A 17,632-nucleotide genomic window follows, 5' to 3' on the forward strand; every position below is an offset into this window, starting at 1 on the left:
TGACACACTATGACGCAGTGAAACACACTATAACACACTGTGACACACTATAACACACTGTGACACACTATACACATAAAGTACACTATAACACACTGTGACACAATATAACACACTATAACAAACTGTAACACACTGTGACACACTATGACACACTACAACACACTGTGACACACAATAACGCACTGTGACACACGATAACACACTGACACACAATCCAGATATAACACACTATAACACACTGTGGCACAATATAACACACCGTGACACACTATACACATATAACACACTGTGACACAATATAACACACTATAACAAACTGCAACACACTGTGACACACTATAACACATGTGACACACAATAAAACACAGTGACACACTATAACACTGTGACACACTATAACACACTGTGACACACTATAGCACACTGTGACACACTATGGCACACTGTGATACACTATAACACACTATAACACTGTGACACACTATAACACACTATAACACATTGTGACCCACTATAACACTGACACACGATAACACACTGTGACACACTGAGACACTATTAGGCACTGTGACACATTTTAACACACTGTGACACACTATGACACACTGTGACACACTAGGACACACTATGACACACTGTAACACACGGTGACACAATATTACACACTGTGACACACTATAACACACTGTGACTCACTATGACGCACTGTGACACACTATAATACACTGTGACACAATAGAATACACTGTGACACACTATGATACACTGTGACACACTATAACACACTGTGACACACAATAAAACACTGTGACACACTATAACACTATGACACTCTATAACACACTGTGACACACTATACACATATAATACACTGAGACAATATAACACTGTAACATACTGTGACACACTATGACACACTATAACACACTGTGACACACAATAACACACTGCGACACACTATAACACACTGTGACACACTGAGACACTATTAGGCACTGTGACACATTTTAACACACTGTGACACACTATGACACACTGTGACACACTAGGACACACTATGACACACTGTAACACACAGTGACACAATATTACACACTGTGACACACTATAACACACTGTCACTCACTATGACGCACTGTGACACACTATAATACACTGTGACACAATAGAATACACTGCGACACACTATGATACACTGTGACACACTATAACACACTGTGACACACAATAACACACTGTGACACACTATAACACTATGACACTCTATAACACACTGTGACACACTATACACATATAATACACTGAGACAATATAACACTGTAACATACTGTGACACACTATGACACACTATAACACACTGTGACACACAATAACACACTGCGACCCACTATAACACACTGTGACACAATGTAACACTGTGACACACTATAACACACTGTGACACACTTTGACACACTGTGACACAATATAACACTGTGACACACTATAACACACTGTGACACTGTGACACACTTTGACACACTGTGGCACACTATAACACACTGTGACACAATGTAACACACTGTGACACAATGTAACACTGTGACACACTATAACACACTGTGACACACTTTGACACACTGTGACACAATATAACACTGTGACACACTATAACACACTGTGACACTGTGACACACTTTGACACACTGTGGCACACTATAACACACTGTGACACAATGTAACACTGTGACACACTGTGGCACACTGTGACACACTATAGCATACTGGGGCACAACAAGGCACACTGTGACACACTCTAACACACTGTGACACACTATACACATATAGCACACTAAAACACACTGTGACACAATATAAAACACTATAACACACCGTGACACACTATGACACACTGTTACACACTATGGCACACTGTGACACACTATAACACACTGTGACACATTATAACACACTGTGACACACTTCAACACATTGTGACACACATGACAAACTATAACACATTGTGGCACACAATAACACTGTGACACACTATAACACACTGTGACACACTATAACACACTGTGACACACTTTGACACACTGTGACACACTGTGACACAATATAACACTGACACACTATAACACACTGTGACACAATGTAACACTGTGACCCACTGTGACACACTTTGACACACTGTGGCACAATATAACACACTGTGACACAATGTAACACTGTGACACACTATAACACACTGTGGCACACTGTGACACACTATAGCACACTGTGGCACACTAAGGCACACTGTGACACACTATACACATATAGCACACTATAACACACTGTGACACAATATAAAACACTATAACACACCGTGACACACTATAACACACTGTTACACACTATGGCACACTGTGACACACTATAACACACTGTGACACATTATAACACACTGTGACACACTTCAACACATTGTGACGCGCATGACACACGATAACACATTGTGGCACACAATAACACACTGTGACACACTATAACACTGTGACACACTATAACACACTGTGACACACTATAACACACTGTGACACACTATGACGCACTGTGACACAATATAACACACTGTGACACACTATTACACACTGACACACCATACACATATAACACACTATAACACACTGTGACACATTATAACACACTGTGACACACGATAACACACTGTGACACATTTTGACACACTATACACATATAATACACTATAACACACTGTGACACAATATAACACACTATAACAAACTGTAACACACTGTGACACACTATGACACACTACAACACACTGTGACACACAATAACGCACTGTGACACACTATAACACACTGTGACACACAATCCAGATATAACACACTATAACACACTGTGGCACAATATAACACACCGTGACACACTATACACATATAACACACTGTGACACAATATAACACACTATAACAAACTGCAACACACTGTGACACACTATAACACATGTGACACACAATAAAACACAGTGACACACTATAACACTGTGACACACTATAACACACTGTGACACACTATAACACACTGTGACACACTATGGCACACTGTGATACACTTAAACACACTATAACACTGTGACACACTATAACACACTGTGACACACTGTGACTCACTATGACACACTATGACGCACTGTGACACACTATAACACACTGTGACACACAATAACACACTGTGACACACTATGGCACACTGTGATACACTATAACACACTGTAACACACTGTAACACACTGTGACACACTATGACACACTATAACACACTGGATCACACTATGACACACTGTGACACACTATGACACACTGTGACAAACTATGACACACAATAACACACTGTAACACACTGTGACACACTATAACACTGTGACACACCATAACACACTGTGACACACTATAACACCCCGTGACACACTATAACACACTGTCACACACTATGGCACACTGTGATACACTATACACATATAACACACTATAACACACTGTGACACAATATAACACACTTTGGCACACTATAACACACTGTGACACACTATAACACACTGGATCACACTATGACACACTGTGACACACTATGACACACTGTGACACACTATGACACACAATAACACACTGTAACACACTATAAGACTGTGACACACTATAACACACGGTGACACACTATAACACACTGTGACTCACTATGACGCACTGTGACACACTATGGCACACAATAACACACTGTAACACACTGTGACACACTATAAGACTGTGACACACTATAACACACTGTGACACACTATGACACACTATAACACACTGTAACACACTGTGACACACAATAACACACTGTGATGCACTATAACACACTGTGACACACTATAACACTGTGACACACTATAACACACTGTGGCACACTGTGACACACTATAGCACACTGTGGCACACTAAGGCACACTGTGACACACTCTAACACACGGTGACACACTATACACATATAGCACACTATAACACAATTTGACACAATATAAAACACTATAACACATCGTGACACACTATAACACACTGTTACACACTATGGCACACTGTGACACACTATAACACACTGTGACAAATTATAACACACTGTGACACACTTCAGCACATTGTGACACACATGACACACTATAACACATTGTGGCACACAATAACACACTGTAACACACCATAACACTGTGACACACTATAACACACTGTGACACACTATAACACACTGTGACACACTATGACACACTGTGACACAATATAACACACTGTGACACACTATGACACACTATAACACACTGGATCACACTATGACACACTGTGACACACTATGACACACTGTGACACACTATGACACACAATAGCACACTGTAACACACTATAAGACTGTGAAACACTATAACACACTGTGACACACTATAACACAATGTGACTCACTATGACACACTATGACGCACTGTGACACACTATGGCACACAATAACACACTGTGACACACAATAACACACTGTGATACACTATAACACACTGTGACACACTATAACACTGTGACACACTATAACACACTGTGGCACACTGTGACACACTATAGCACACTGTGGCACACCAAGGCACACTGTGACACACTCTAACACACTGTGACACACTATACACATATAGCACACTATAACACACTGTGACACAATATAAAACACTATAACACATCGTGACACACTATAACACACTGTTACACACTATGGCACACTGTGACACACTATAACACACTGTGACAAATTATAACACACTGTGACACACTTCAACACATTGTGACACACATGACACACTATAACACATTGTGGCACACAATAACACACTGTGACACACTATAACACTGTGACACACTATAACACACTGTGACACACTATAACACACTGTGACACACTATGACACACTGTGACACAATATAACACACTGTGACACACTATTACACACTGTGACACACCATACACATATAACACACTATAACACACTGTTACACGCTATGGCACACTGTGACACACTATAACACACTGTGACACATTATAACACACTGTGACACACTTCAACACATTGTGACACACATGACACACTATAACACATTGTGGCACACAATAACACACTGTGACACACTATAACACTGTGACACACTATAACACACTGTGACACACTATAACACACTGTGATACACTATGACGCACTGTGACACAATATAACACACTGTAACACACTATAACACACTGTGACACACCATACACATATAACACACTATAACACACTGTGGCACATTATAACACACTGTGACACACTATAACACACTGTGACACTCTTTGACACACTATGACGCAGTGAAACACACTATAACACACTGTGACACACTATAACACACTGTGACAAACTATACACATATAATACACTATAACACACTGTGACACAATATAACACACTATAACAAACTGTAACACACTGTGACACACTATGACACACTACAACACACTGTGACACACAATAACGCACTGTGACACACGATAACACACTGTGACACACAATCCAGATATAACACACTATAACACACTGTGGCACAATATAACACACCGTGACACACTATACACATATAACACACTATAACACACTGTGACACAATATAACACACTATAACACACTGCAACACACTGTGACACATTATAACACATGTGACACACTGTGACACGCTATAACACCCCGTGACACACTATAACACACTGTCACACACTATGGCACACTGTGATACACTATACACATATAACACACTATAACACACTGTGACACAATATAACACACTTTGGCACACTATAACACACTGTAACACACTGTGACACACTATAACACACTGGATCACACTATGACACACTGTGACACACTATGACACACTGTGACACACTATGACACACAATAACACACTGTAACACACTATAAGACTGTGACACACTATAACACACTGTGACACACTATAACACAGTGTGACTCACTATGACACACTATGACGCACTGTGACACACTATGGCACACAATAACACACTGTAACACACTGTGACACACTATAAGACTGTGACACACTATAACCCACTGTGACACACTATGACACACTATAACACACTGTAACACACTGTGACACACAATAACACACTGTGATACACTATAACACACTGTGACACACTATAACACTGTGACACACTATAACACACTGTGGCACACTGTGACACACTATAGCACACTGTGGCACACTAAGGCACACTGTGACACACTCTAACACACTGTGACACACTATACACATATAGCACACTATAACACACTGTGACACAATATAAAACACTATAACACATCGTGACACACTATAACACACTGTTACACACTATGGCACACTGTGACACACTATAACACACTGTGACAAATTATAACACACTGTGACACACTTCAACACATTGTGACACACATGACACACTATAACACATTGTGGCACACAATAACACACTGTGACATACTATAACACTGTGACACACTATAACACACTGTGACACACTATAACACACTGTGACACACTATGACACAATATAACACACTGTGACACACTATTACACACTGTGACACACCATACACATATAACACACTATAACACACTGTTACACGCTATGGCACACTGTGACACACTATAACACACTGTGACACACTTCAACACATTGTGACACACATGACACACTATAACACATTGTGGCACACAATAACACACTGTGACACACTATAACACTGTGACACACTATAACACACTGTGACACACTATAACACACTGTGACACACTATGACGCACTGTGACACAATATAACACACTGTAACACACTATAACACACTGTGACACACCATACACATATAACACACTATAACACACTGTGACACATTATAACACACTGTGACACACTATAACACACTGTGACACTCTTTGACACACTATGATGCAGTGAAACACACTATAACACACTGTGACACACTATAACACTGTGACAAACTATACACATATAATACACTATAACACACCGTGACACAATATAACACACTATAACAAACTGTAACACACTGTGACACACTATGACACACTACAACACACTGTGACACACAATAACGCACTGTGACACACGATAACACACTGTGACACACAATCCAGATATAACACACTATAACACACTGTGGCACAATATAACACACCGTGACACACTATACACATATAACACACTATAACACACTGTGACACAATATAACACACTATAACACACTGCAACACACTGTGACACACTATAACACATGTGACACACTGTGACACACTATAACACACTGTGACACACTATGGCACACTGTGATACACTATAACACACTATAACACTGTGACACACTATAACACACTGTGACACACTATAACACATTGTGACCCACTATAACACTGACACACGATAACACACTGTGACACACTGTGAGACACTATTAGGCACTGTGACTCATTTTAACACGCTGTGACACACTATAACACACTGTGACACACTATAACACACTGTGACTCACTATGAAACACTATGGCGCACTGTGACACACTATAATACACTGTGACACACTATGATACACTGTGACACACTATGACATGCAATAACACACTGTGACACAATAACACACTGAGACACAGTATAACACCCCTTGACACACTATAACACACCGTGACACACTATGGCACACTGTGACACACTATTACACACTGTGCCACTCTATACACATATAACACACTGTGACACACTATAACACACTGTGCCACACTATAACACACTGTGCCACACTATAACACACTGTGACACACTATAACACACTGTGTCACACTATAACACACTGTGACCCACTATAACACACTGTGACACTATGACGCACTGTGACACACTATAACACACTGTGACACACTATAACACATTGTGACACACTATACAGATACAACACACTATAACACACCGTGACACACTATGACACACTGCGACACACTATAACACACCGTGACACACTATGACACACTGTGACACACTATAACACTGTGACCCACTATAACACACTGTGACACACTATGATGCACTGTGACACACTATAACACACTGTGACACACTATAACACACTGTGACACACTATAACACACTGTGACCCACTATAACACACTATGACACACTCTAACGCTGTGACACACTATAACACACTGTGATAGACTATGATGCAGTGTGACACATCATGACGCACTGTGACACACTATAACACACTGTGACACACTATTACACACTGTCACACACTATAACACACTGTGACACACTATGACACACTGCAACACAATATAACACACCGTGACACACTATAACACGCTGTGACACAATATACAGATATAACACAATATAATACACTGTGACACAATATAACACACTATAACACACTGTAACACACTGTGACACACTATAACACACTGTTGCACACTGTGACACACTGTGATACAGTTTAACACACTGTAACACACTGTGACACACTATAACACACTAACACACTGTGACACACTATGACACACTAACACACTATAACACACTGTGACACAAAATAACACACTGTGACACACTATGACACATTATAACACACTGTGACACACTGTGATACAGTATAACACACTGTAACACACTGTGGCACAATATAACACACTATAACACACCGTAACATACTGTGACACACTATGACACACTGTAACACACTATAACACACTGTGACACAAAATAACACTGTGGCACACAATAACACACTGTGACGCACAATAACACAATGTAACACACTGTGACACACTATGACGCACTGTGACACACTATAACACACTGTGACACACTAGACACACTATAACACACTGTGACACACTATTACACACTGTGACACACTATACATATATAACACACTATAACACACTGTGACACACAAACCAGATATAACACACTGGCACAATATAACACACCGTGACACACTATACACATATAACACACTATAACACACTGTGACACAATATAACACACTATAACACACTGCAACATACTGTGACACACTATAACACATGTGACACACAATAAAACACAGTGACACACTATAACACTGTGACACACTATAACACACTGTGACACACTATAACACACTGTGACACACTATGGCACACTGTGATACACTATAACACACTATAACACTGTGACACACTATAACACACTGTGACACACTATAACACATTGTGACACACTATGACACACTGTAACACATTGTGACACAATATTACACACTGTGACACACTGTAACACACTGTGACACACTATAACACACTGTGACTCACTATGACGCACTGTGACACACTATAATACACTGTGACACAATAGAATACACCGTGACACACTATGATACACTGTGACACACTATAACACACTGTGACACACAATAACACACTGTGACACACTATAACACTATGACATACTATAACACACTGTGACACACTATACACATATAACACACTGAGACAATATAACACTGTAACATACTGTGACACACTATGACACACTATAACACACTGTGACACACAATAACACACTGCGACACACTTTGACACACTGTGACACACTGTGACACAATATAACACTGTGACACACTATAACACACTGTGACACAATGTAACACTGTGACACACTGTGACACACTTTGACACACTGTGGCACACTAAGGCACACTGTGACACAATCTAACACACTGTGACACACTATACACATATAGCACACTATAACACACTGTGACACAATATAAAACACTATAACACACCGTGAAACACTATAACACACTGTTACACACTATGGCACACTGTGACACACTATAACGCACTGTGACACATTATAACACACTGTGACACACAATAACACACTGTGACACACTATGACACACTATGACGCAGTGAAACACACTATAACACACTGTGACACACTATAACACACTGTGACACACTATACACATAAAGTACACTATAACACACTGTGAAACAATATAACACACTATAACAAACTGTAACACACTGTGACACACTATGACACACTACAACACACTGTGACACACAATAACGCACTGTGACACACGATAACACACTGACACACAATCCAGATATAACACACTATAACACACTGTGGCACAATATAACACACCGTGACACACTATACACATATAACACACTGTGACACAATATAACACACTATAACAAACCGCAACACACTGTGACACACTATAACACATGTGACACACAATAAAACACAGTGACACACTATAACACTGTGACACACTATAACACACTGTGACACACTATAGCACACTGTGACACACTATGGCACACTGTGATACACTATAACACACTATAACACTGTGACACACTATAACACACTATAACACATTGTGACCCACTATAACACTGACACACGATAACACACTGTGACACACTGAGACACTATTAGGCACTGTGACACATTTTAACACACTGTGACACACTATGACACACTGTGACACACTAGGACACACTATGACACACTGTAACACACGGTGACACAATATTACACACTGTGACACACTATAACACACTGTGACTCACTATGACGCACTGTGACACACTATAATACACTGTGACACAATAGAATACACTGTGACACACTATGATACACTGTGACACACTATAACACACTGTGACACACAATAACACACTGTGACACACTATAACACTATGACACTCTATAACACACTGTGACACACTATACACATATAATACACTGAGACAATATAACACTGTAACATACTGTGACACACTATGACACACTATAACACACTGTGACACACAATAACACACTGTGACACACTATAACACACTGTGACACAATGTAACACTGTGACACACTATAACACACTGTGACACACTTTGACACACTGTGACACAATATAACACTGTGACACACTATAACACACTGTGACACTGTGACACACTTTGACACACTGTGGCACACTATAACACACTGTGACACAATGTAACACTGTGACACACTGTGGCACACTGTGACACACTATAGCATACTGTGGCACAACAAGGCACACTGTGACACACTCTAACACACTGTGACACACTATACACATATAGCACACTATAACACACTGTGACACAATATAAAACACTATAACACACCGTGACACACTATAACACACTGTTACACACTATGGCACACTGTGACACACTATAACACACTGTGACACATTATAACACACTGTGACACACTTCAACACATTGTGACACACATGACACACTATAACACATTGTGGCACACAATAACACTGTGACACACTATAACACACTGTGACACACTATAACACACTGTGACACACTATGACGCACTGTGACACAATATAACACACTGTGACACACTATTACACACTGTGACACACCATACACATATAACACACTATAAACACACTGTGACACATTATAACACACTGTGACACACTTATAACACACTGTGACACACTATGACGCAGTGAAACACACTATAACACACTGTGACACACTATAACACACTGTGACACACTATACACATATAATACACTATAACACACTGTGACACAATATAACACACTATAACAAACTGTAATACACTGTGACACACTATGACACACTACAACACACTGTGACACACAATAACACACTGTGACACACGATAACACACTGTGACACACAATCCAGATATAACACACTATAACACACTGTGGCACAATATAACACACCGTGACACACTATACACATATAACACACTATAACACACTGTGACACAATATAACACACTGCAACACACTGTGACACACTATAACACATGTGACACACAATAAAACACAGTGACACACTATAACACTGTGACACACTATAACACACTGTGACACACTATGGCACACTGTGATACACTATAACACACTATAACACTGTGACACACTATAACACACTGTGACACACTATAACACATTGTGACCCACTATAACACACTGTGACACAATATAACACACTGTGACACACTATGATGCACTGTGACACAATATAACACACTGTGACACACTATGACACACTGTGACACACTAGGACACACTGTAACACACTATGACACACTGTAACACACTGTGACACAATATTACACACTGTGACACACTATAACACACTGTGACACACTATAACACACTGTGACTCACTATGACACACTATGACGCACTGTGACACACTGTGACACACTATGGCACACTGTGATACACTATAACATACTGTAACACACTGTAATACACTGTGACACATTATAACACACTGTGACACACTATAACACACTGTGACACACTATGACACACTATGACGCAGTGAAACACACTATAACACACTGTGACACACTATACACATATAACACACTGAGACAATATAACACTGTAACATACTGTGACACACTATGACACACTATAACACACTGTGACACACAATAACACACTGCGACACACTATAACACAGTGTGACACAATGTAACACTGTGACACACTATAACACACTGTGACACACTTTGACACACTTTGACACACTGTGACACAATATAACACTGTGACACACTATAACACACTGTGACACACTATGACACACTATAACACACTGTAACACACTGTGACACACAATAACACACTGTGATACACTATAACACACTGTGACACACTATAACACTGTGACACACTATAACACACTGTGGCACACTGTGACACACTATAGCATACTGTGGCACACTAAGGCACACTGTGACACACTCTAACACACTGTGACACACTATACACATATAGCACACTATAACACACTGTGACACAATATAAAACACTATAACACACCGTGACACACTATAACACACTGTTACACACTATGGCACACTGTGACACACTATAACACACTGTGACACATTATAACACACTGTGACACACTTCAACACATTGTGACACACAATAACACACTGTAGCACACTGTGACACACTATAAGACTGTGATACACTATAACACACTGTGACACACTATGACGCACTGTGACACAATATAACACACTGTGACACACTAGTACACACCGTGACACACTATAACACACTGTTACACACTATGGCACACTGTGACACACTATAACACACTGTGACACATTATAACACACCGTGACACACTTCAACACATTGTGACACACATGACACACTATAACACATTGTGGCACACAATAACACACTGTGACACACTATAACACTGTGACACACTATAACACACTGTGACACACTATGACGCACTGTGACACAATATAACACACTGTGACACACTATTACACACTGTGACACACCATACACATATAACACACTATAACACATTGTGGCACACAATAACACACTGTGACACACTATAACACTGTGACACACTATAACACACTGTGACACACTATGACGCACTGTGACACAATATAACACACTGTGACACACTATTACACACTGTGACACACCATACACATATAACACACTATAACACACTGTGACACATTATAAAACACAGTGACACACTATAACACTGTGACACACTATAACACACTGTGACACACTATAACACACTGTGACACACTATGGCACACTGTGATACACTATAACACACTATAACACTGTGACACACTATAACACACTGTGACACACTATAACACACTGTGACTCACTATGACATACTATGACGCACTGTGACACACTATAATACACTGTGACACAATAGAATACACTGTGACACACTATGATACACTGTGACACACTATAACACACTGTGACACACAAAAACACATTGTGACACACTATGGCACACTGTGACACACTATAACACACTGTGACACATTATAACACACTGTGACACACTTCAACACATTGTGACACACAATAACACACTGTAGCACACTGTGACACACTATAAGACTGTGATACACTATAACACATGGTGACACACTATGACACACTATAACACACAGTAACACACTGTGACACACAATAACACACTGTGATACACTATAACACACTGTGACACACTATAACACACTGTGACACACTATTACACACTGTGACACACCATACACATATAACACACTATAACACACTGTGACACATTATAACACACTGTGACACACTATAACACACTGTGACACACTATGACACACTATGATGCAGTGAAACACACTATAACACACTGTGACACACTATAACACACTGTGACACACTATACACATATAATACACTATAACACACTGTGACACAATATAACACACTATAACAAACTGTAACACACTGTGACACACTATGACACACTACAACACACTGTGACACACAATAACGCACTGTGACACAAGATAACACACTGTGACACACAATCCAGATATAACACATGATAACACACTGTGGCACAATATAACACACCGTGACACACTATACACATATAACACACTATAACACACTGTGACACAATATAACACACTATAACAAACTGCAACACACTGTGACACACTATGGCACACTGTGATACACTATAACACACTGTAACACACTGTAACACACTGTGACACACTATGACACACTATAACACACTGGATCACACTATGACACACTGTGACACACTATGACACACTGTGACAAACTATGACACACAATAACACACTGTAACACACTGTGACACACTATAACACTGTGACACACTATAACACACTGTGACACACTATAACACCCCGTGACACACTATAACACACTGCCACACACTATGGCACACTGTGATACACTATACACATATAACACACTATAACACACTGTGACACAATATAACACACTTTGGCACACTATAACACACTGTAACACACTGTGACACACTATAACACACTGGATCACACTATGACACACTGTGACACACTATGACACACTGTGACACACTATGACACACAATAACACACTGTAACACACTATAAGACTGTGACACACTATAACACACGGTGACACACTATAACACACTGTGACTCACTATGACGCACTGTGACACACTATGGCACACAATAACACACTGTAACACACTGTGACACACTATAAGACTGTGACACACTATAACACACTGTGACACACTATGACACACTATAACACACTGTAACACACTGTGACACACAATAACACACTGTGATGCACTATAACACACTGTGACACACTATAACACTGTGACACACTATAACACACTGTGGCACACTGTGACACACTATAGCACACTGTGGCACACTAAGGCACACTGTGACACACTCTAACACACGGTGACACACTATACACATATAGCACACTATAACACACTGTGACACAATATAAAACACTATAACACATCGTGACACACTATAACACACTGTTACACACTATGGCACACTGTGACACACTATAACACACTGTGACAAATTATAACACACTGTGACACACTTCAGCACATTGTGACACACATGACACACTATAACACATTGTGGCACACAATAACACACTGTGACACACCATAACACTGTGACACACTATAACACACTGTGACACACTATAACACACTGTGACACACTATGACACACTGTGACACAATATAACACACTGTGACACACTATGACACACTATAACACACTGGATCACACTATGACACACTGTGACACACTATGACACACTGTGACACACTATGACACACAATAGCACACTGTAACACACTATAAGACTGTGACACACTATAACACACTGTGACACACTATAACACACTGTGACTCACTATGACACACTATGACGCACTGTGACACACTATGGCACACAATAACACACTGTAACACACTGTGACACACTATGGCACACTGTGATACACTATAACACACTGTAACACACTGTAACACACTGTGACACACTATGACACACTATAACACACTGGATCACACTGTGACACACTATGGCACACTGTGATACACTATAACACACTGTAACACACTGTAACACACTGTGACACACTATGACGCACTGTGACACACTATGGCACACAATAACACACTGTAACACACTGTGACACACAATAACACACTGTGATACACTATAACACACTGTGACACACTATAACACTGTGACACACTATAACACACTGTGGCACACTGTGACACACTATAGCACACTGTGGCACACCAAGGCACACTGTGACACACTCTAACACACTGTGACACACTATACACATATAGCACACTATAACACACTGTGACACAATATAAAACACTATAACACATCGTGACACACTATAACACACTGTTACACACTATGGCACACTGTGACACACTATAACACACTGTGGCAAATTATAACACACTGTGACACACTTCAACACATTGTGACACACATGACACACTATAACACATTGTGGCACACAATAACACACTGTGACACACTATAACACTGTGACACACTATAACACACTGTGACACACTATAACACACTGTGACACACTATGACACACTGTGACACAATATAACACACTGTGACACACTATTACACACTGTGACACACCATACACATATAACACACTATAACACACTGTTACACGCTATGGCACACTGTGACACACTATAACACACTGTGACACATTATAACACACTGTGACACACTTCAACACATTGTGACACACATGACACACTATAACACATTGTGGCACACAATAACACACTGTGACACACTATAACACTGTGACATACTATAACACACTGTGACACACTATAACACACTGTGACACACTATGACGCACTGTGACACAATATAACACACTGTAACACACTATAACACACTGTGACACACCATACACATATAACACACTATAACACACTGTGACACATTATAACACACTGTGACACACTATAACACACTGTGACACTCTTTGACACACTATGACGCAGTGAAACACACTATAACACACTGTGACACACTATAACACACTGTGACAAACTATACACATATAATACACTATAACACACTGTGACACAATATAACACACTATAACAAACTGTAACACACTGTGACACACTATGACACACTACAACACACTGTGACACACAATAACGCACTGTGACACACGATAACACACTGTGACACACAATCCAGATATAACACACTATAACACACTGTGGCACAATATAACACACCGTGACACACTATACACATATAACACACTATAACACAATGTGACACAATATAACACACTATAACACACTGCAACACACTGTGACACATTATAACACATGTGACACACTGTGACACACTATAACACCCCGTGACACACTATAACACACTGTCACACACTATGGCACACTGTGATACACTATACACATATAACACACTATAACACACTGTGACACAATATAACACACTTTGGCACACTATAACACA

The sequence above is a fragment of the Pristiophorus japonicus genome, unplaced genomic scaffold, assembly GCF_044704955.1.
Source record: "Pristiophorus japonicus isolate sPriJap1 unplaced genomic scaffold, sPriJap1.hap1 HAP1_SCAFFOLD_373, whole genome shotgun sequence".
Taxonomy (NCBI): Eukaryota; Metazoa; Chordata; class Chondrichthyes; family Pristiophoridae; genus Pristiophorus; species Pristiophorus japonicus.